This window comes from Pelodiscus sinensis, chromosome 12, assembly GCF_052426305.1.
Source record: "Pelodiscus sinensis isolate ZL-2025 chromosome 12, ASM5242630v1, whole genome shotgun sequence".
Classification (NCBI taxonomy): domain Eukaryota; kingdom Metazoa; phylum Chordata; order Testudines; family Trionychidae; genus Pelodiscus; species Pelodiscus sinensis.
Window position 1 is genome coordinate 44,973,451 of NC_143063.1, and position 24,038 is coordinate 44,997,488.

At 43.2% G+C, this 24,038-nt stretch overlaps 1 long non-coding RNA gene across 1 annotated transcript in view; it reads right to left on the reverse strand.

The window, feature by feature from the left end:
• LOC102455610 (uncharacterized) overlaps nucleotides 1–24,038 on the reverse strand; it is a 146,416-nt gene that overhangs the window by 30,067 nt on the left and 92,311 nt on the right. Inside the window, exon 2 of the long non-coding RNA XR_016350555.1 lies at nucleotides 6,999–7,054. This is a non-coding gene — a long non-coding RNA (uncharacterized LOC102455610). The remainder of the gene's footprint in view (nucleotides 1–6,998; nucleotides 7,055–24,038) is intronic.

Below are 24,038 nucleotides of genomic sequence, written 5' to 3' on the forward strand. Positions count from 1 at the left end.
GCGCTCACTTGAGTGAACTCTGATCTGGTTAATAATCTCCTGCATGTACTATTGGAGCTCATAGGTTGTGGCAGAGGTGTTAACATGGTGACTTCCCTTTTAAGCACTGCATAGCTTGGAAGAAGGGATAGGACAGTGGGTTGGTTTATCATCCCCTGCCTCTGTAGTTAAAGGCGGGCAGAGAAGACGGAATGGAGCTCGTGGAACTTCAGCCAAGTATGTTTTCAAAAAAAGATGAGCTAAATCATTGTGCGGCACGGGAGACATGGCGTAGGTTCAAACACACCTCCGGGAGGGGCAAATGTTCAAGTCCTTTTGAAGTTGGGGCAAAAACCGAGCAAGGTCTTCAGGATTAGGTCTTCCATGCACCAGGCCAAACTCAGTGTAGCTCTGCCATCGGAAAGCAGAAACACGGGTGGGACAGATGGGAAGAGCCCACTACATCTTGTCCTCCTATCCTCCAGCATCTCTCGCTTTTCTCCTTCCCCCGGGGAAATCGGTCACATGGAAGCACCTAGCTCAGATGCCCATTGCCATTCGCTAGAGCAGGGGTTCTCACCCTGTTTGATTTCTGCGAGCCCCCCATACATGCTATAAAAACTCCATAGCCCACCGGTGCCATAATAACTGGTTTTCTGCATATACAGGCAGTCCCCGGGTTACATGGATCCGACTTACATCGGATCCCTACTTAAAAACGGGGTGAGGCAACCCCGCACTAGCTGCTTTCCCCCAGCAGACCAGGGAGACGCAAAGCTAGCGCCCCCCCTCCCCCAGCAGACCAGGGAGATGTGGAGCGGCTTTTCTCAGCAGACACCTCAGCTTGAGAATAAAGGACCGAGGGAAGTGAGGTGTGGGAGAATAAAACTGAGCTCTGGAGATATGTTTGGCTAGAGTTTCCCCTACAATATGTACCAGTTCCGACTTACATACAAATTCAACTTAAGAACAAACCTACAGTCCCTATCTTGTACGTAACCCGGGGACTGCCTGTACAAGCCAGGGCTGGTGTGAAGGGGTAGCAAGCAGGGCAACTGCCTGGGGCCCTAGGGCACAGAGGCCTGTACAAAGCTGCATGGCTCAGACTTCAGTTTCAGACTCAGTGGCTGGGGTCAGGGCCTGGGGCTTTAGTCCCATGCTGTGAGGCTTTGGCTTACTTCCCTGGATCCCGGTAATGATGGCCCTGCATGGTGGACCCCCCAGAAAGCTTCTTGCAGCCCCCCAGAAACCTGGGATGAGAACCACTGTGCTAGAGGAAGGCCACACTCGCAATGGCCCTGCCAGTAGGACCTGAACTAAATCCCTCTCTTACAGCAAAGGTAGGCTCCGTCGTTTCACCCAGGTGTAGTCCTCCTCCCCCCTCCTCCGCCCCTGGGGAGCTCTGGGAGCCATTGCAGTACATCACTGTGAGGTGGGGGAGGCATCTGCATCCCCCCCCTCCCTAGAATGCAGCATCTTCCTCTGCTGGCTGGTGCCTGCGAGGTGTTGGGCAGGTGTGAGGCAGATTCTAGGACAGGGGAGTGGATCCTCGGAGATGTGTTGTCACTTCAAAATACGAGCTCCCAGCTGTAAATCCAGCTGCCCCAGGCGGAGCAGGAATTCCCAGGTTACACCCACACTGTCTGTAAGCAGAGCTGCATGGAGCTCACCGAAAGACAGCTGCCAGCAATGCCACTGTTCTTGCAAAAAAAAATAATAATAATAATGGTAGCTCTGCAGCTCCCCATCACCAATGACCTTATCAAATGAAGATGTATGGACAGGAGGCAGCGTCCCTGTTAGGCGCGGAGACTTTGCAGATGGAGCGAGACTGGAGGAGTGGATCTGACTCACAGGCCACAGTAGTTTGGGGGTGTCATTATGATGGAAAGCTAACTCCTTCGCCTGCCCCCTGGGTCACCGGAGACAAGACTCCTTTCGGTTGCGCCACGTCTCCTCCCCAACCACCCCCCGCACATGGAACCTGTCCATGTTAAATCCTCCCCTTACTTTCCTCTTGCAAAAACGTCCTTTAAACCCACTGGTTGCAAGCGTGATGCATTCCCCCGAGAACCGCGTCAGCCACGTCAGGGCCGTATTTGTATCACCGCCTACTGTTTGGCACGGCATTCGTTTGCACGTTTAGCTTGTGCATTTCACCTTGCAGGGCAGGCAACTTGCGGTCAACATAGTTCTCCCCTCTTGGCAGCACCATGCTGGTTTCCAGCCCTCGCTTCATGGGACAGAAAGGAACACGAGGGGCAACCTTCAGCTCTGACTCTGAACTTCAGCTCTGACTCAAAACAGCTCTTAAAGATGTTAGCACCTGGAGTTGCAGTTCAGGCCATTATTGAAGAGCTAGCTACAAAAGTAGGTGGTGCAGGCGGAGCGGAGGGGGGCAGATGTGGGCTCTACCCACTTCCCCAATGCCCCGGAGTGTTTGGATCCGGAAGTTTTGTTTGGTCCCAGCGCCAATGAACTAAAAGGGCGAGAGCACGAATATCTGCGCCACTCAGGGTCCAAGCCAATGTGCCACAGAAAGTAAATAACACGCTCAGCTGGGCTATGCAAGAACCAAGGCTATGTCTAGACTGCAGGCTTCTTTCGAAAGAGGCTCTTTCGAAAGCATCTTTCGAAAGAGCCTCTTTCGAAAGATCGCGTCTAGACTACAGGCGGATCTTTCGAAAGAGAAATCCGCTTTTTCGAAAGAGAACACCCAGCGAGTCTGGATGCTCTCTTTCGAAGACGGCCTCTTTACATTGAAGAACGCCTTCCTTCGAAAGAGGAACTTTCGAAGGAAGGCGTTCTTCCTCGTGAAACGAGGTTTACCGCCATCGAAAGAAAAGCCGCGTTCTTTCGAAATAATTTCGAAAGAACGCGGCTTGAGTCTGGATGCAGGGGAAGTTTTTTCGGGAAAAGGCTACTTTTCCCGAAAAAACCCCTAAGTCTGGACACGGCCCAAGAGTGGCCACACTTCACAGAAAAGAAGAGGGGTGGGGGGAGGAAAATATCTGAACGGCTCAGCAGCTGCCACAAGAATGGAAGGCCCATTCAGAAGAGTGCGGGAAAGCAGTCCGGGGTTGTCTCCTCTTCATGACTTCATCCTGGCATACACGCGAGAAAAAAGCGGCTGTTTACATCTCAATGTTGTGCAGTGGTCGAGAGCAACGGTTAACTAAATATTGTCAGATGAATTAACCAAACCTATACACAGAATGGCTCAGGGGAGGGGCGCATCTGCTGAGCGTGAGTAGAATTTCCAGCGTGTAGGGGAGGCATTTGGGGCTTTGCATGGATGGTTTCTCCTGAAAACGACATTTGGACAAAGGGAAATTGAAGGAGGCCAAATGAGAGGACGGCCTTGCTGCCTCCTGAGAGCATGCTAGATAGAGAGGAATTATAGAGATGGCATTAATTTCCCTGGAAGGGAGACAAGGACAAGGCCTGCAGATGACTTTATTAGCTGTGGAAGTAGCAATGGCACTTTTCCAGGACAACACTATGGCTCCTGCAACAGGGAGTCTTCTGCACGGTAGTGGAATTAATCCCATAGCAGGCAGGAAAGATTTGTGCAGCAGAAGCAGCAGAGCTGGTAGGAGGCAGGAAATGTATCCAGGAGCAGGGCTCCACCAAAACATTTATGGCCCAGAAGAAATTTCAGCCCCCTGATAGTGGGAGGAGTGGTGTGTGTGTGTGTGTGTGTGTATGTGCGCGGGGACGCGTAGCGTGCAAAGTCAATGCAGTCTGGTCCCTGTGTGGTCTAGAGGGGGTTTGTGTGTGTGGTCCTCCCAAAGCCCTGCTCATCTGTCCAAAGGCTGCTAACTGCCTGCTGAATGACCACGTCTGTTTACTTTAGCTCTGTCTGCACCAACTGAACTCTGATCGCTGTCTTCCTCCAGCTGGGCCGACTCAGGACCCCAAAGTGAAAGAGAGAGGGAGAGAGAGAGATCTGTGTGTGAGCCTCCAGAAAAGAATGGACTGCAAATGGACTGCAGTGTAAATCACAGCAAACAATTTATGGGCCATTTTCTCTCCATCAGTTCTCCTCTGACCCCCACCCCCTCTTCACTCAAACAGGCCGGGCTTATAAATCGCCTGTGCTGAGTGCTGGCAGAAAGGTTTTTCATGTTCCTGACAGATACAATAAAAATATGCATGTGTGTCTGTTCTTTGGGGGGGAGGTGGGTGTGTATGTGTTGTGACTGTGTGTGTGTATGTGCATGCATGGTATATGTGCGCAGTGATTGTGTGTGGGGGGGGCAGATTATGAGTGTGTGACTGGCTATTGTGTGTGTGTATGTGTCTGGTAATTTCGTATGGGAAGGCCAGGTATGGGTAATTTCGTATGTCTGGTGATCGTGTTTGTGCACATGAGTGTACGGCCTGAAAGGTTTGTTGGGTCTGGTTTGTGAATGACACATAGTGTGGTGACAGCACATGTTGCATGTGCTAATAGAAAAAAAAGAATTCCCAAATATTCCTGCAAACAAAACTAGCAGATCCACTTTGCTCGTTTTTAGAGCTGGGTGGGAAACCAGTCTCCCACCATGGGAAAATAGTTGACATTTCAATAAATTTTCCATTGCTTATTGGGACAAAGATTTGATCTTGAACATTTACATAAACTCACTAACCAAACCCAATTTTAATTAAAGTCAGTGGGAATGTTTTGGCTCTATTTTGATCATTTTTATTTATTTATTTATTTTAACTATAAGTTGCTCACATCTCAAAATGAGAGTCAGTTCAAAGTGGAAAGTAGAATTGTTCATTTTCAAAATGTCAACATGGGAAAATGACCATTTTAAAACTTTTTTATTCCAAAATTTTGTTGTGAGATTCCTATCAAAACAGACCCTTTCCCAGGAAGTTTAAATTTTGACTAATTGACATTTATAGACAGAGAAAATGGTTTGCCAAAAAAAAAACCCACCAACCATTTCTACTTATTTTTGTGACCCTCTTTTATTCCCCTATCAAAGAATGAGTGAATGGTTTTTTTTTTTTAATGTAAAGAAATACTCATGGAATAATAAAATCATGGCAAACTCTGGCATGTGATACGCTTGTGAGTTTGTGTCTATTTGAGAAAAATTATAATGATGCACCATTTTCTGAGGCTTGTTCTTTGCTCAAAAGATTAAAAGAATTATGAGTAAAGATCAACTTAACATGTGGCCCATTTCTGATAACTCACTAAAAAAATTAGGAATTCCTCCTGTTTAAAAATTTGTCAGCAATCATGACACAGACATAATATCGTGTGGTTTAGCTAGTTGCCCATTCACATGATTTTAATACCAAATATTCAGTGAGCAATGTGCAAATAAGTTATTCACTGACATTAGTTTGGTGAAACTAGTCAGACAATTGAAAACAAATAAAATGCCTAAAAATCATAACCTGTTCATAGATAATTCACAAACAAAAAAAAGAGGATGGATAAATGAGCTATAGTGAATAATTTGATGAGCCTCAAGTTCTGTATATTTTGTGGGAGAGACTCTGGACAGAAGAAGTGAATATTTATATGCAGTGTGCATACATACAATGTGTGTACATTTGTGCATAAAGGATTATGAGCAGTGTGTGGGGGGGGTTACAAAATAACGGGAGGAGTGTCTGTGTCTCTGTGGGGGTGTGTGTGATAGTTGTGTGTGCATGAGTGTATTGTATCTATGTGTGGCTGTGACAGAAACAAAGAAAGCTGACCAAAAAAAAGAAAAAGAAAAAGAAAAACGATCCACTTAAGGGTGTGCCAATTACACATCATCAATCTTATTTTAAAGGTTTATTATTCATCTGTGAAACATCACTCCAGTCTTAACCTTTACATATAAATATGGTCTGATAATTAAAAAAAACAAGAAAGAAAGAAAGAAAGAAAGAAAGAAAGAAAGAAAGAAAGAAAGAAAGAAAGAAAGAAAGAAAGAAAGAAAGAAAGAAAGAAAGAAAGAAAGAAAGAAAGAAAGAAAGAAAGAAAGAAAGAAAGAAAGAAAGAATCCTGATACTATATAGGCCATGATATATAATGAGTTTGAAGATAGAATCATAGAACTGGAAGGGACTTTAAATTCAGTCCACTGCATTCATGCCAGGACTAAGTATTATCTAGACCATTTAGTTAAGAAAGTACAAGAGAGAGAGAGAGAGAGAGAGAGAGAGAGAGAGAGTGTGTGTGTGTGTGTGTGTGTGTGTGTGTGTAGTTTAATTCACTTCCCCAGGCTTTATGACATTTTTTCTTTAGTAGTTTAAAAGTGTCTGCGATTATATATTAGCTAGTTACCCATTCTCATGATTGGCAACTCATATATATATATATATATATATATATATATATATATATATATATATATATATATATATATATATATATATATCTACTCAAGAAAAAATGTCCCAAAGCCTGAAAGTTATGGAAGTCTTTTGTTATTTAGCTAACAGTAAGAAAAAAAACCACAATCTTAAAACAAATAACATTTGGCATCACAATAAAGTGCTTTCATGGAATTTTGGAAACAATTCAGCATGGTTCTGATATTACACTTTCAATGCTATGTGAAGTTTGGGGGGGGGGTCTAGAATAAGTTATGCCCTTTGGAAATGAGAATATATATCCTTCTATAGAGTTTTAACCAATAGACTGTGTGCATGTGTGTGAGAGAGAATAGAGCTTTAATCAACAGACTATGTGTTTGTGTGTGTGTGTGTGTGTGAGAGAGAGAGAGAGAGAGAGGAACTCAAGAACTGCTCTAATTTGTTGGGAAGTGAATTAAACCGCTTATTTGTTGTTCTTTGTACCTCATTGATCCATTCGATTGAAATGTATGCTAGTTTTCCTGACGGTGGGACTCCACTCGTGAGAATCTCCACTATTACATGCTTCTAAACAATGAACTATATTTAATTGTTGTATTGATCTACACCCTAATCCTTCACTACCTGACTTCCTAAAATACACTTTAGAAACACACATCCCACATACAGAGAGGAAATGTTCCATTATATTGGATACCTACCACACAGTATTTAAAAAAGGAAGACTGCTTTTAAGATGTAGTCCACGGTCTCCCTCCTGAAAATAATAAAGAACAGTAGTTATTTTTTATTGTCCATTGATTTTAGTGGTGTCCAAATATGTAACTTGTCAGAGAGATTCTTAGGTAAAATATATTTGCAGTGCCTGAATATCTATTAAGAGAAAGATTAGCTAAGAAATAATACATGCTGTAGAATTTTCCATATTCCCTTCTCTTTGGATTTTAAGAAGATAAAAGAAAGCCACCTACAAAGGATGAAAAGTGACTGAAGGTAAGTTTAGGACTCAAAGCAATAAAGACAGTGGCTTTCTAGATTTTAGTTGCTGGAGTTGTTTATTGTTTCAACTGTGAGTTAAGAATGAAACATCAGATTCCAAAGCACCTCTTTTGACTTTTGACGGGACGTGCGTTATAATCTGATCATTATTTTAAAGTATCTTTTCTTGTATGACTGTAGATTTGATTCGGAGTTATGCAATGCGTGCACATTCAATTTATTTCTCTCGGGTATTTCTGGAGCCAGATAAGATTGTAAAAGCTGACTTCCCAGCTCTTTGGACAGCTAGGCACATTGTTAAATGGTCTTCAGCATGCAAACCAAATACAGATTGGTCATTCAATATCCACGGTCCGGTTTTACTGGCTACAGATACCGATCTTCCAGCTTTACAGTGGGCTTGCAGACTTGATCAGTGTCCCATAAATGCTCGTTTTTATTTTCCACCAATAGAAAAAAAAACAACAACGTGTGAGTCCTTAATCCCTGGAAAGGGAGACAGAGGTAGTAGCTTTACGGGGCTATTAGCTAGTAGGTTATCTACGTTGCCAAGAGAAAGGAAATAAGCCAGAATCCGTGTCTGCTGCTCCCAAATTGCGCAGTGCCTTTCTGGGCGCCAGTCTGTGTACCTCCAAATAAGACCCTGACCCTTAAAATTAACCTCTGGTGACATGGGAGGAATACGGGTTACTCGGGCAAACAACTAGCAGCCTTCATAGGAGGACATGGATGGTTCTACGGACTAGGGATTAGCAGATTTATTCATTGGACGCCCGATTTTGATTTTCCATTCCCCTTGAATGGGTTTACATTAAAAAAAAAAACCCTGCGCCCTCTGAACGCAAATAGGTTTTTATTATTATTATCCTGAGCCCATCCTTAGCAAACGAATTTGTTTGTTTAAGTCTAGAAATTCGAGTGACTCCAAACGGGATGCAAGGAAGAAGAGGAACTGGGGTTCGGTTTAACTAGTATCAGTGTGCTCCGTGCTGGATTGGCTTCGGTTTCATGATATTCGCGCAGGAAGGCGATGTATTTTCTCATGTCACATTTTCCCGTTTTCCTCCCCCTCCCCATGGTTTCCCATTTCTGGTCTCTCCGGAGTTGTCACAATTTACTGGAGGCGGTGAGTTCGTTTTATAGGCAAAGAAGAATGCTTTCTGTCTGTTACTGTTAAAAAAAACCCAACAGGTACGTTTAGTCCACGGAGGGTCGCATGCTTGTGGCGTTCCAGAGTCACTCTGGTTTCCAGACATATGTAGATAAAGCGCTGACTTTTTCTCCCACCAGCTTAACTAATGATAAACCCCCGTTGGTTCTTCGACGCAAATCCGAGGTGAAATCCAGACAGGATCAAAGAAGGGGTTTGGACCCATGTTGGAGACACACACACCTGCAGGGTGCTGGGTTTCCTTTGGGATGTTTGGGAGGGAGAGAGAGAGAGAGAGAGAGAGTGGAGTGAGTGTGTGTGTGTGTGTGTGTGTGTGTGTAAACACACCACGATGCGACAACACGTTCCCCACGCGTTCCAGACAGTCTGTTTCCTGCTGCCCACCCTCCAGGAGTGACACACCTGATCTCTGGGTGATCTGCAGGAGCAGGGGTGGGGGGTTACTTTCCATGCTTCTATTCGTTTCAGAGGATGGGCACAGGGAGAGAGGGATGAACCCGGGACAGGACAGACCAAGATCTGATTCGGAGTACGGGGGTGCTGGGATTCGGAGTACGGGGGTGCTGGGATTCGGAGTACGGGGGTGCTGGGATTCGGAGGAAGGGTGCAGCCGGCGGAGGAGCGTGAAATCTGGGGGGGTGGGAGGGGGGGGCTGAGGTCAGAGGTAGGGGTGGGGGGCACAGGTGTGTGCGTGTCTTAGGCGGCTGTCTTTGGGGGCGTGCAATTGGAGGTGGCATCCAGAGCGGGCCACCTGTCCCCGGATGAATCCAGCGCCCGGGGAACCCCTGCGTCGAACGGTCCATCTCCGCAGGATCGGGCCTTGCCCGCGGCCACCGCCCCGCGTGGGAATCAGGCTGCAGCCGCAGCCCGCAGACGGCCCCCGCAGCGCCCGGGGGCAGCGCCGCAGGACTCGCTCCCCCTTGACCCGAGGCAGGGAGGGGGAGCGAAAGCCGATGCCGAAGTTTCCACCATGTGAAATCGAAGCGCATGTGCCTCTAATGAAATATTTCCTCTTGCTTCATGGCAGCTCAGGCATCCCCATGGCAGGGAGCCTGGGAAAACAGATTCCCCCCAGCTCCCACCCACGGTGCCTAACCGCACTGGCCGGGGGGGGAGGGGGGGAGACAGGGCCTCGCTTCGCAGGGCGATGTCAGACCCCCACCTCCCGCGGGGAGCCGGACACCTTATCGCATTCTCCCAACACAGCGCCCGCTGCGGGGATTCGCGGGAGGAAGGCTCCGGTCCGTGGGGCAGGAGTCCTACCCATCTGAATAGTCCTACTCCTCCCCTCCCAGGCTGCAGAATACACAGCCGGGTAATCGTCGGGGCTGTGAAAGGGGGGAAGGGTTTTGCCTTGGAGCTACAAGAGACTGGTCCTGGGCTAGCCATCCATGCATGAGAAACTAACTATCCCCGAGCAGAGACTGCAAAGTAGTTTGTGCCAAGAAAGAACTCGGCCAAATTGCTTTGCTTGTGCCTTGGGCATGGTTAGAGTTGAGCTGGCTGTTAAGGATTGACTATAATCATGGCTAGTGACTTGATTTGCTTTAAAATTAGAGGCTGCTTCCAGCTCCTCTCACCACTGGCAATTTTAACTTCCTGGTGAGGGGTAGAAAAAAAAAGTGCCAGAATAGGAGCTAGTGTAAACACCTAGCATCAGATTTGGCTCTCAATTAAAGCGGTGTCAAGCCAGAGAAACACAGCTGACCTCACAGAGCACATCAGTGGATGCATACTAGCAGCACTGATAGCTGAATACACCCCCACAGGTTTACTTTAGCTATGCTTCTTTTATTTGATTTAATTAGTTATATTAGCTGTACTATACCCTTAGGCTGTTTGTATGCGGATGTGTCACTCCTTAGATGCTGAAAAATTTCACCGTGTTAGCCTGTAACTTTAAAAACCATGAATGGTCCTGTGACACCTTAAGAGACTAACCAAAATTTTTTGGATAGTCTCTAAGGGTACGTCTACATTACAGAGAAAGATTGAAGGTGCCGCTGTCGATCTTCCAGGGTTCCAATTAGTGGTCTAGTGAAGACACACTAATTTGAAGTGAGGGAGGCACTCCGGGTGCGCTGGTAACCCTGCTTCTACGAGGAGTAAGGGAAGTCGAAGGAAGAGTATTCTCCCTTCGACTTCCTGCAGTGTAGACAGCGCCAAAAACCAAGTTAAGCTACTGGACTTCAGCTATGCAATTAACATAGCTGAAGTATCTTAATTCTTAATTAGGGTTGTCCCGTAGACATACCCTAAGGTGCCACAGGACCATTCATTCTTATCATGCTGACTTGTACTCCCTTGGCTGCAGCCAGCTGTTGGCTCCTCCAATACTTAGAAACATAGAACACTAGAACTAGAAGGGACCTTGAGAGGTCATTGAATTCAGTCCCCTGCCCTCATGGAAGGACCAAGTACCATCTAGACCATCCCTGATAGATGTCTATCTAACCTGCTCTTAAATATCTCCAGAGATGGAGATGCCACAGCCTCCCTAGGCAATTTATTCCAGTGTTTATTCACCCTGACAGCTAGGAAGTTTTTCCTTATGTCTAACTTAAACTTCCCTTGCTGCAATTTAAGCCCATTGCTTCTTGTCCTATCATCAGAGTTTGAGAACAATTTTTCTCCCTCCTCCTTGTGACACCCTTTTAGATACCTGAAAACCACTATCATGTCCCCTCTCAGTCTTCTCCTTTCCAAACTAAACAAGCCCAATTCTTTCAGTCTTCCTGCATAGGTCATGTTCTTTAGACCTTTAATCATTCTTGTTGCTCTTCTCTTCTCCAATTTCTCCACATCTTTCTTGAAATGTGGTGCCCAGAACTGGACACAATTCTCCAATTGAGGCCTAATCAGCACCGAGTAGAGCAGAAGAATGACTTCTCGTGTCCTGCTCACAACACTCCTGTTAATACATCCCAGAATCATGTTTGCTTTTTTTGCAACAGCATCACACTGTTGTCTCATATTTAGCTTGCGGTCCCTTTCTGCAGTACTCCTTCCTAGACAGTCACTACCCATTCTGTATGTGTGAAACTGATTGTTCCTCCCTAAGTGAAATACTTTGCATTTGTCCTTATTAAACTTCATCCTATTTACCTCAGACCATTTCTCCAGTTTATCCAGATCATTTTGAATTATGACCCTATCCTCCAAAGCAGTTGCAACCCCTCCTGGCTTGGTATCGCCTGCAAATTTAATGCCATCATCTAAATCGCTGATGAAGATATTGAACAGAACCGGTCCCAAAACAAACCCCTGCGGAACCCCACTTATTCTGCCCTTGCAGCATGATTGTGAACCGTTAATAACCATTCTCAGAGAGTAGTTATCCAGCCAGTTATGCACCCACTTTATAGTAGCCCCATGTAAGTTGTATTTGCCTAGTTTATTGATAAGAAGATCACATGAGACCGTATCAAATGCCTTACTAAAGTCTAGGCATACCACATCCACCATTTCTCCTTTATCCACAAGACTTGTTATCCTATCAAAGAAAGCTATCATATTAGTTTGACACGATTTGTTCTTTACAAATCCATGCTGGCTGTTACCTATCACTTTATTTTCTTCCAGATGTTTGCAGATTAATTCCTTAATTACTTGCTCCATTATCTTTCCTGGCACAGAAGTTAAACAGGCTAGTGTATAGCTTCCTTGGTTGTTCCTTTTTTAATAGGTGAGCACTATATTTGCCCTTTTCCAGTCTTCTGGAATATCTCCCGACTTGCATGACTTTTCATAGATGATGGCTAAAGGCTCAGATACCTCCTCCATCAGCTCTTTGAGTATTCTAGGATGCATTTCATCAGGCCCTAGTAACTTGTAGACATCTAACTTTTCTAAGTATTTTTTTAACTTGTTCTTTTTTAAACCCTGAGAGGCAGAAATCATCTTTTTGTTCCCTGTTTGTAGAACACCAAGCACAGTGAAATCCTGGTCTATGATTAATATTAGCCACTAATATAAGTAACATTTGTATGCTTCGTTTTGTATGTAAGAAACAAAAGGGATGGGATTCTCAATGGAGGCAAAGAGGCCTATGCCTCCTTTAACTCCAGTAGGAGGTAGGAGCCTAGAGGACCCTTTGAAAACATTGGCCAATACTTACTTGCTGGCTGTGGCAGTGGCACACAGCCACAAAGAGGAGCATATTTGATTTCAAAGAGAGATGGCACTGCAAAAGATTCCATTATCTGGACTACTATAGAAACAGGAACCAAGAATAAAGTTGCCATCCAAATCTATTTCGTCCCAGCATCCGCAGGGGTTGGCTCAGAGGTTCAGCCAAATACTTCCATGATGACAAATCGATTAAAAATAATAATAATTAAAAAAACCACACTAAAAACAACAGTGTTTTTTAAAATACACCTAATTCCAGAGTATTGTATTGTAATTGCTTAATATTTGTATCCCAATCACTTTCATAGGCCCACCATCTAGCCCACTGTACTGGGCTCTTCATAAATGATACAAAGACAGTGCCCAGACCTTAAAATTCGATAATGTAAGGACTCAACCCTGCAACCACTTCCAACATGCATAAAGTTACTTACAAAAATGTAAAAAGTTGCAGGTTTAGGGATTAAAGGAGGTAACATGACAGGAGAGGTATATAATCAAAGATATACCATATATAGTTTGCATATTTAAAAATTCTGATTAGAGTAAGAGCCAGCTGATCCAATCTGCTCCTGAAGCCAGGATTAATTGGCTGATTTATTGCATTGAACCAGAGGTGGGTTTAAAATTCTTTGTTACATTAAGAAGAAGAAGAAGAAACCCATAGGAGCAGATTCTCAGTGTCCGGAAATTGGTATATTTCCACTGATGTCAGTGAATTAAGCTAGTGGCTGAAGCCAGTGGAGTTATCGTGATTTATGCCTGCTGAAATTTTGGCCCATATTCTTTAGAGTCCTGATCAATTTTCCCTCTACACTGCCCCCAGCTGATTGAAAAAGTGAAAACTATAATATTTTGTCACCCAAGGAAAAAATATTACCTATACCTTTACTTCATATTTTCTTCTCTTTCCACCCTAAACCCCAAGACATTGCTCCCAAATCAGAGCTAGAAACATAGGGCCCAGATCAGCAAGCCCTGTAATCTACTAGCATCCTGTCTCTGACTTTGGTCAGTACCAGCAGCTTCACAGGAAAGTGCTAGAAACCCCTGCAATGGGTGGTTATGGGACAATCCACCCTCCTAGAGAGATTATTCCTAATCCCCTTCCATCAGCAGGTAGAAGGTTTCCACAAGAGACAGTATTGGTCTGAAAAATACAAGATGCAGGCTGTAAGGAGTAAAACTTGCAATAGGGACCATAAAAATCTTTACTCCCTCTCTCTTTCTCTCTCTCTCACACACACACACACACAGAGGCTACGTCTAGACACCGGAAATATCCCAAAATATCTATTCCGTCTCTTTAAACACGCCCGTTATTTCAAAATAGATTCCGAAATAACGGGCATGCTATTCCAGCATCCCTGTAACCTCATCCCATGAGGGTTAAGGGACGCTTCAGAATAACACTTTATTTAAAAATGTGGCGCTGTGCAGACAGCGCCAAATTTCAAAATAAGCTATTTCAAAATTAGATCGAAATAAGATATGCAATTTGAGATACGCAGTGTAGATGCACCCACACGGTTTCCAGGAAGAGTCAATAGAGGTAGCAAAAGTTGCTGAAATACTCAAGGACAAATCCTGCACCACAAAAAATGAGTGGGGCTTTGTCTAGACTCGATTGTGACAGGCACCAGATACAAAGAATTTGGCGCATGTTGTTATATCACTGCATGTGTTACTTTCTGAATGTTAATTAGGAACATGCAAATTGCCAAACTGGATCAGAGCAGTGGTGCCCCAGCTCACTGCCTTTTAGTGCTCAGTACCTGTGGCTCTAAAGCAAGAACCCCTAAAATATGGGGTACCACTCCCGGAGACAGTTTTTTCCTACTTCCAAATTGCAGACATTGTGTTATGCATTGAAGCTTGAAACTTTACATTGCTCCTCCAACTTTTTATTCTAATGCCTGGTAAGAGTGGATAGATTATACCCGGAGATGGAATTGTATTCCTCAAATTTTTTCCACTTTCGGTAAAATTCATTCCAGCACAAGGCCCCGAAATACTACCTGAAGCTTCTGTTAGGTGGTCCCTGGGGGGTTCCAGTACTGGGGAGGATTGTGCTCTGACAGGACTTTTTGAAGTTTATTACAATCAGTTTTATCGTTTGTAGAGCACCCTAGATGTGAGTGGCACCTCAATGCTTAGTCCTCAGCCCAAAAAACGTTTATTCTAAGGGTTCAGTCTTGTGGCGTTGAGCACCCTTAGCTTTCATTAAGTCTGGCAGGAGCTGAAGGTGCTAAGCACCTTGCAGGAAAATAGATGCAAACTGTGTAGCGAAATAGTTGAAAATATATTCCCTGATCCACCTGCAAGTAAGCGTCTCAGGGTGTGTCTACACTGCACAGCTATTTCGGGGTACCAAAGGTATCCCGAAATAGCTATCCTGTGTCTACACACGCCTCCTGTTATTCTGCAATGTTTTTTGAAATAATGGGCATGCTCTTTCACCATCCCGTAAACCTCATTGCACGAGGGATAAGGGATGGCTCGAAATAGCATATTATTTCAAAATATGGCACTATGTAGACCCTAGTTTTGTAAGTCATTCCTCTTCCTAAACACCACTGATCCACTACTAAATCCTCGGATGTCAGATTAACAATTCCCATTTCTATAGCAGTCTAGTTACTTCCTTTGTGCAAGGTGAGTTATCTTGTATGTTCATATGTGCTAAGAAGCGTGAGGTAATCTCTTTTATTGGACCAACTTCTTTGGTGAGACACAAGCAAAGATAAAAAATACCTTATCTTGCTAATATCCTAAGGCCGATACAGCTACAGCAACACTGCCTACATGTGGGGTAAGAGACTGAAAGTGATCTAGGTGATTTAGACACACTTCATTAATTTTAATGGCAGATAGATTAATAGGCAGCAGGCTTAAAACAAACAAAAGGAAGTTTTTCTTCACTCAGTGCATAGTCAACCTGTGGAACTCCTTGCCAGAGGATGTGGTGAAGGCTAGAACTTTAACAGGGTCCAAAAAAGAGCTAGATAGATTCATGGAGATCAGGTCCATCAATGGGTAGGATGGGTAGGAATGGTGTCCCTAGCCTCTGTTTGTCGGTAAATGGTTGACAGGAGAGGGATCGCATGAGGATTGCCTGTTGTGTTCCTTCCCTCTGGGTCATCTGGTATTGGCCACTGTCGGCAGACAGGATATTAGGCTAGATGGACCTTTGGTCTGACCCAGTATGGCCATTCTTATGTTCAGATGTGTCCGATTTAATTTCATTTTCTGAATGGTCTGTATGGAACGTGGAATACCTTTTTTCTGTCAAGCTTTGTCATGCATTTGGTTGGAGGGTTAGAAGATGCCATTAATGTTGGAGAAGCTGTCTGCAGTGCGTGGAAGGAAGAAGCCAACATCCTTCTCACTGTCTTTTTTTAAAATGGACTGCGAGGATGTTTCAAGGGAGTAGGTCTTTCTGAAACTCAGAGGCAGCACCATGCAATTACACACACATATTCTACATTCTTCATGTGCTTAATATAGCATTAGTCACATAGACAGAATCCTAGAAATTGCTGAGTGGCATTGGCTCAAGCCAGCTTAAACCGAGTGAGCATCATTCATTCCCCTTTGATTAAAAAAGAACAATGGAATTTATTTACTATTCCTGGGTGACCAATGCCTGGCTACATTTATATGCCTACTTAAAGATGCTGATACAGACATTTACTAACACTGTAATATCGATTAAATCAATGGTGGCCAACCTGTGGCCCATCAGGGCTCTGTGTGTGGTCCCTGAGACATTTTGTTTACTGTTGCTCATGCACAGGGTTGCCAGATTCTGCTGGTTTGCATTTGCGTAGTTTTTTCCCTACCAGTGTTACTAAAGTGACATGAACTTTGTAAAGCAAGGACACGTGAAGTGAGCTGTGTGCTAAGTACGCACAACATCGTGAGAGCTGTGCGCTCCCTCTGCATTCAATCAAAGCAAAGCCTCCATCAGCACCCCCACCTGCAAATTCTAGGCACACAAGCGCAGTGAGGAAAACTCCCCAATCCTGAGAGTCCCTCTTGGTTATGCTAAAACAAAAGACAGGACTAGGCAGCACTTTAAAGACTAACAAGACGGTTTATTAGGTAATGAGCTTTCATGGGCCAGTCCCACTTCCTCAGATCAAACTGTGGAAGAAAATTGGCACAACCATATATACCAAAGGGATACAATCAAAAAAAGTGAACACGTATGTGTTTTGATTGTATCCCTTTGGTATATATGGTCGTGCCAATTTTCTTCCACAATTTGATCTGAGGAAGTAGGTCTGGCCCACGAAAGCTCATCACCTAATAAACCATCTTGTTAGTCTTTAAAGTGCTGCATAGTCCTGTCTTTTGTTTCAGCTAGACCAGACTAACACGGCTACATCTCTATTACTATTCCTCTTGGTTATGACAAGCTTGCGGCCCACTGAGATGAAAGAGGGCCACTCATGGGGCTCACTCACTAGCCTCAGTTGTCTATCCCTGGATTAGATCTACTATTAATTAAATGATTTCATAAAAATAATAGAGCAGAAGTAGAGTATTACACAGATCTACTCCGATATTATACTAACATTCCAGTAAATGTTTTTACAATTACTCTGCCATGCAGCAGTCATTATTTATTTTAAAGCTCCAAGTAAATTGTGAACAGTTTAAGGAAGAGGATCTAATTTACTGCCATGTACCATTTATTTCAATGGCATCACACCAGCACAAAACTGAATTAATACTCTGGGGCTACTTCTGCACTGAGAGTTCATCCAGCAGAAAATATGCTAATATTAATAAGGATCTTGCACAAAACAGGGAGTTTGTGCCCAAAAAAACACATTCCCACTGCTTCTTTTTGCACAAAATCCCCTTGTGCAAAAAGAAATAGCAGAAAATATGCTAATGAGATCACGACTCATGCTAATGAGTCTCTCATTAGCATATGTTCTGCCAGAAGAACTCACAGTGAAGACGTAGCCTGGCAAATGTGACCTGATATTTGTATAACGGTTCAGAGATATTACCAGTGTGATAAGAGAGTAGGTCCTCTAATACTAGAAAATAATTCTGTAGGGACCTTGATCTGATGCCCACTGAACTCAATGGAAAGATACACATTGACATGAATGGGGCAGGAGAAATCATTGTCATTTACATAAAGTTGTGTAACCTATTAGGTGATTTTTTCATGTATCAAATGGTCTATTCTAAAAAGTCACTGGACACATGTACAACATTAAAAATATTATTATACCTGTTTTGAATGATGTCTGGATCATATACTATTAATTATCTCCATGCGTGTCTTATCTATTGTTCTAAGTCTTTATAAATGCACCCAGCATTGTGGCATTAATTAATAAGGAGAAATTCTGTTAGGAAAACGACTGAAGTTAAACATTTACACTGTGTACAACAGTTATTGACAGAAGTTACTTTTAGTAGCTTAAATAATTAAAATAGAAAAATATATACTCTCATTATTTAAGCATGTTCCCAAATATACCTCCTGTAATCGATGAGAAATCACAGAAACATAGGGTTCGAAGGGACTGAGCAGTCATCCAGCCCAGCCCCATGTGCTAAGTCAGGACTAGATCTTCCTAAACCATCAGTGTTCATCTAACCTCTTAAAAAACTTCCAGTGCTGGGAATTTCACAGTCTCCTTTGGAAAAACTGTGCTAGTGCTTACAGCTCAAAAGTTTTGTCTAATAGTTAATGTAAGGGCTTGTCTATACTTACCAAAGGATTGACACTCCGGTGATTGATTTTCCGGGGTTCAATTTAGTGTGTCTCGTAAAGACCCACTAAATTGAATGCTGAGAGCATTCCCATCAACCATGGTACTCCTTGTAGTTACAAGGAGAAAGGGAAGTCGACAGGAGAGTTTCTCCCATCAACTTCCCACTGTGGGGCACCCCCGCTACTTCGATTTTCTCTGCCAATGTAGACCTAGCCTAAGTCTCCCTTGCGTCAGATGAAGCCAATAACTTCTTGACCTACCTTCAATGAAACAATTGATGCCCATCTCTTGAGACCAGTCCTCAATGTATTTGAAGATTGTTATCTGGTCCTGCAGTCTTCGTTTCCAAAGACTAAATAGGCCCAGTTTTTTCTTATGCCTTTCCTCTTTGTATCAGCTTTTCTAACCCTTTTATCACTCGTGTTGCTTTATTTTTGGACTTTATCCAATTTGTGCCCCTCTTTCATGGAGTGTGGTGCCCAGACCCGGAGATCCTACTCCATCTGAGACCTCATCAACGTGTAGTAGAGCACAGCAATTGCCTTCTGTGTCTTACATATGAAACTCTCATTCACATACTCAGAATGATACGAGATTATTTTGCAACTGTTATCACGTCATTGATTCATTCCATTTGCAATCCACATTTTAAGTCGACTTGTGCTCAAGATCATTATCTTCCAATCACCAGTAAAGCACCTTTCAACATTTACATCTTTGGTCATGCTGCTTCAGTACACCTAGATAAGAGACAGGAGCCTATTCCCTTCCACTAGGTTAAAAGCTGCTTCTACCTATGAAGACACACATTTCACTCTTGTGCTCATCTGGATCCACACCAAGACATACTTCCATCATGCCTATCAGCACCACCATGCACACTCCAGTCATGTTCCTTGGCACTACATAACTTTTCTCTCTTCTTTTTTGGCACTGGAAAACCCTGTCATCTGCTACTCTCTTCCTTCTGCAAGCAAAGAAAACATACCACTCTACAGACAGACCAAAGAATACAATTACACCCAAGTTTCACGTCATGTGCCTCTGATATCTGATGATGGAGAAGGCCCTCACTTGACACATTAACTACATATGATCCATGCACCCAGTGCGTGGGTTACATGCACACACAGAGATGTGCACACAACTTGAGTCCTGCCACTTATCTTCCTGGTCAATATATAAAATATGTAGGTGTGAAATAACATGGGAGAGGTTTTGATTGATTTTTTGTACTCTGCTAAAATGAAGAGCCCTATATTATCCAATCACTGTTCCCCAACTTCTAGAATGATGTGATGATATGAGAATCTTAGCTTTTGTTGGAGAAAAATAAAGTTTCTGGCCTTTGTGGTAGCAGTGAAAAGCTAAAAAATGCAAAATATGTGTAACTTAAAGGCTAAGAAGCTGGCAGTCAAAAAGAACCTAGCATTTATTATTTAAAAAAAAAACAAAGGAGATGATTTTTGGGGAGCCTAACTTGTGATTTTGAACCCTTGAGTTTGTTAATACAGCATTTAGGGGCCAAATTGATAAGGGGCTAGGAAAAGACACCTGCCACATTTGTGTACATATGCAATCTGTTATGTGATTTGTTGCAAAAATGCCCAGGCAAATGAGGGATTTTGCATCCCTCTCACAGCAGAAGTTTTCTCAGAGGCCTCTTGAAAAATTGATCTTTTGAGGCCATTCCTAGTCAGTTTTGCCATAGACTCTAGACTATGAAATGTATCGTAACACCAAGCTACTCATCGAATTTTGACATCTATTATTAAAATCAATTATTTATTTCCATGTTAGTTTCTTGATAGCGCATTCAGGAACTGGGCCTTCCTGGATAAACATGTATCTAACTTTAAACTAATGTGCTAATAAAATCCTGAAGAGTCATGAATTGAGATCAATTTTATCTGTACTGACATCCAGACAGGTTTTGGAATTCCTTTACGTAACCCAATATCCCATTTCCAGATCTATTTCCCTTCTCTCTCCTTTATAACTTGTACTGTTTAGTGTAATTGGATTATTGATAATCCTAGAGTTTAACTGTGTCTCCGTAAAGGCTAATATATCAGATACATAAAAATTTACTCAGACAGCTAAACCATCCTGTTTGCCTGTAAACCTCCAATATTGATGTGGACAATTTTTAAAACAAAGTAAATCTGACCAGATTTTAAAGATGCAACATGTAGTCCCGGTAGTAAGATTGTAGACTCAGTGGGACTGGAGGCAGAGTATGGAATTCAACGTTATCTAGATTAAGGGGCCTAGACACCCCATTCCAGTGGTATGTGCAGGCTGTCCCATCCTCTAATCTGAAGTAGCTTCTGGGGGAATGCGTGGAGTGAGGACTACATTGAATCACAAAATCAGAGTGGTGGGGAAAGTGCTGATTTATTTTGTCTGCTGTCCAGGGCTACGGCAAGATTGTTTACCACCGCATAGTCTGGAATAGTCTGGAATATTGTGCCTGGTCTAGGTTTAAGTGATAGAGCCTCCACTACTTGGAATTCTATTCCACTTGTTAATAGACCTGACCTTAGTCCAGGTCTACACTTATCCCAAAAGTGATGCTCCAGAAATCAGTCTTCTGGGATTTGATTTAGCAAGTCTAGTAAAGACCCAATGAACTGACTGCTGATGTGCCCCTGTTAATCCTGTCACTCCATGAGGTCGCAAGGAGTAAGGAAGTCAATGGGAGAGTTTCTTCTGTTGAACCTCCCACAGGCTAAGTCTAGACTACGGGGCTTTATCGGAAAAACCTATGCAAATTGCTCTCTGCAATTTGCGTAGCTTTTTCCGATCACTTTTGCGGAAGAGGCTTTCTCACCACTTGGCCCAGTCTAAATGGGGCCAAATGGTGGAAAAGCCTCCTCTTTTGGCGGAGCTCTTATGCCTCATGAAACAAGGTATACAGGGTTCCCTGAAAGAGTGTGTTTGCTTTTCCGCGAAAAAAAGCTGAAGAGCAAACACGTTCCTTGGACACGGCGGGGGGTTTGCAGGATACCTCTGGTATCCTGAAAAAACCTCTAATCTAGACAAAACCACAGTGGGAACGCAATAGAAATTTGACTTAAGGTACATTGACCCCAGCTATACTATCCTCATAGTTAGAAGTGCATATCTTAGGTCAACTTTCTTACGTAGTGTAGTCCTGGCCTTAGGATATTTTTTGTTGTTGTTTAGACTGTTGCATCTCCTTTAAACAATTCCTCTCCATCATTGCAAAATAATGCACTAGGATTCCTTCCCAAAAGGGTTAAAATTACCCTTCTCCATCACCTGGCCTCACAGGCTTACATACAATAAACATTCTTCCTGGTCTGCTTGCTATGACTGTTGCTTATTATAATAATCTCACTGTTATTTCTTTGCTCTCCCCACTGTTCGTTGTATCCACCAGTTGTCTCATTGTGCCCTGTACATATAAGTAATAAAAAATGATCCATGTTTATGATCTATCTAAGAGCTCTCTGCTGCCTCTGCATCACATGCAATCATCATACTCCGGTCAAGCCATTTGTCTCCTCATTAAATTGCACCCATTTTTTTCTACATATTAGCCTTAATTTTTGCTTTAAGAGAGGCCAGTGTGACCCATCTTATATGTGCATTAGGCAGACTCTTTTGCAAGGGAATTTTTTAAAGACTGTGAAAGTGGAGGTAACAGTTTGTGAAATGGAATGAATTTCCCCTAAATGGAGAGTCAGGAAAGGGATAAAACTACAGGGGAAGTATAAAAGAATCTACAGGGCTTGACTCAGGTTTTGTAACTAGGGAGATAATTGCTCCTTCCAAAGTGGGTGAATGAATTCACTTCCCCTCCAGGAACTGTGTTAGGACATAAGGTTGTTGGTGAGGTGATGAGTAAGCCACATTAATAAGAATGGTGCTAAAGACTCTTGCCCTAAATTTTTGGAAAGTTGTACAAGAATGCCTTTGCAGCATGATTTAAAAGATGTACGTGTCAGCAAATGGTGACATCTTCTAACATAGTTTAAATGTGGTCATATAAGAGGACCATAGAGGTGAGAGTGAAATACAGAGGAGCTATAGCGATAGATAAGACATTTATAATCCATTAGCAATCCTGATTGCCACTATATTAGATCAGTGATTTTTTCTGACAGTCTCCATCTTCACTGAAATGTCCATGCCATTACTAGTCAGAAAACTCTACCTCCGTAGACCCCCTTTGCCCAATTGCATTTCCTGTGGTCTAGGCGTCTTCCAGTAAAAGGGAAGCATGCTCTATATTAATAGACAAATCCCACTTTCCCTACTGGATGTCATTCAGTCTCAAGGGTGTTTGGGAGGGGTCATAATCTTAAACTCCCTTCCTTGTCCTGACCTGATGTATGGAAAGTCCCTGTGGAAGCTCTGGCCAAGTGACTAATAAGCGGAAATAATAAAAGGGAGAAAGATAAAATCAGGAAGAGCAGTCATTGTTTGTAAATCTGGACAAATTTTCCAGTAAACCTCCACCACCATCTCAAAACAAACCACCACCAACAAAGCTTCTTAGGAATGGGAATTTTTGTCGCTAAGACTGTGAAATCTCTGGATTAAGAAAGAGAGTGAGAAAGAAGAGGATCTTACAATCTTTAGAACTAGCTCTGAAAAGAGAGGCAAGTTAGATAAATAATCATAGATATAATCCAGACCAGCCATTGGATTGTTTTTTCTTTGCTAGATTGCAGAGCCCGATATCCAATATTGGTTCCCCATGTAGATATAGTTACAGATGATAATCAAGTCACCCCTTAACTTTTCTCTTTTTTAAGCTACATAGATGGAACTTTTTGATTCTATCACTATCAATCATGTCTTTGGGGCTTTTCTCTGAACACTCTCCAATTTATCAACATCCTTAATTGTGGGCACCAGAAATCGACACAGTATTCTAGCAGTGGATGCACCAATGCCATGTATAGAGGTAAAATCATCTCTTTAGTCCTACTCAAGATTCTGATTTTTACTCCTCCCAGGATTGCATTAGTTTTTTTGGCCATACCATTATACTGAGACTTGTATTCATCTGATTATCCATCATGACCCCACATCTTATGATCTTTTTCAGAGTTATTGCTTCAAAGGATAGAATCCCACATCATGTAAGTATGGCCTGTGTTCTTTGTTCCTAATGCTAAATCAAGGATCCTCGTCATGCTAGGTGCTGTTCAAACCAATAACAAAGAAGATGATCCCTGAACCTAAGAATGTATAGTCTGCAGATGAATTTCTGGCCTCACTGAAGTCAATAGTAAAACTCCCATGGACTCCTATAGTGCCGGGATTTCATCCTAGATATCAGACAGCGTCTGGACAAAACAGATGTACAAAGGAGGGCAGGGTTGTGACATAGTGTGGGTACCTTGCTGGTTGCTAGGCTTGGGGTGTGAGTGACCTCCACTGGCTGCTGTCTGCAGCATGGCCCAGCAGGGCAAGGGATGAGTCATTATGCAAGGGGGCTTCGAACCTGTCTGATGAGTTATCTCCCAGGGAGCGGAACAATGGGAAGAAGGGGAGTGGAGCCCTGGCTGGGGGCAGGGCTGGAAGTGAGTTAGTTAGGTTTCTGGCTGGTATCATGGAGAAAGCAGCCTAGGCAACGGGCTGGGATTTAGGGGCCCAGGCTCCCCCATATAAAGGGGGGCTGAGGCATCCTAGGCCTGCTCTGTAACCAGATTACATCT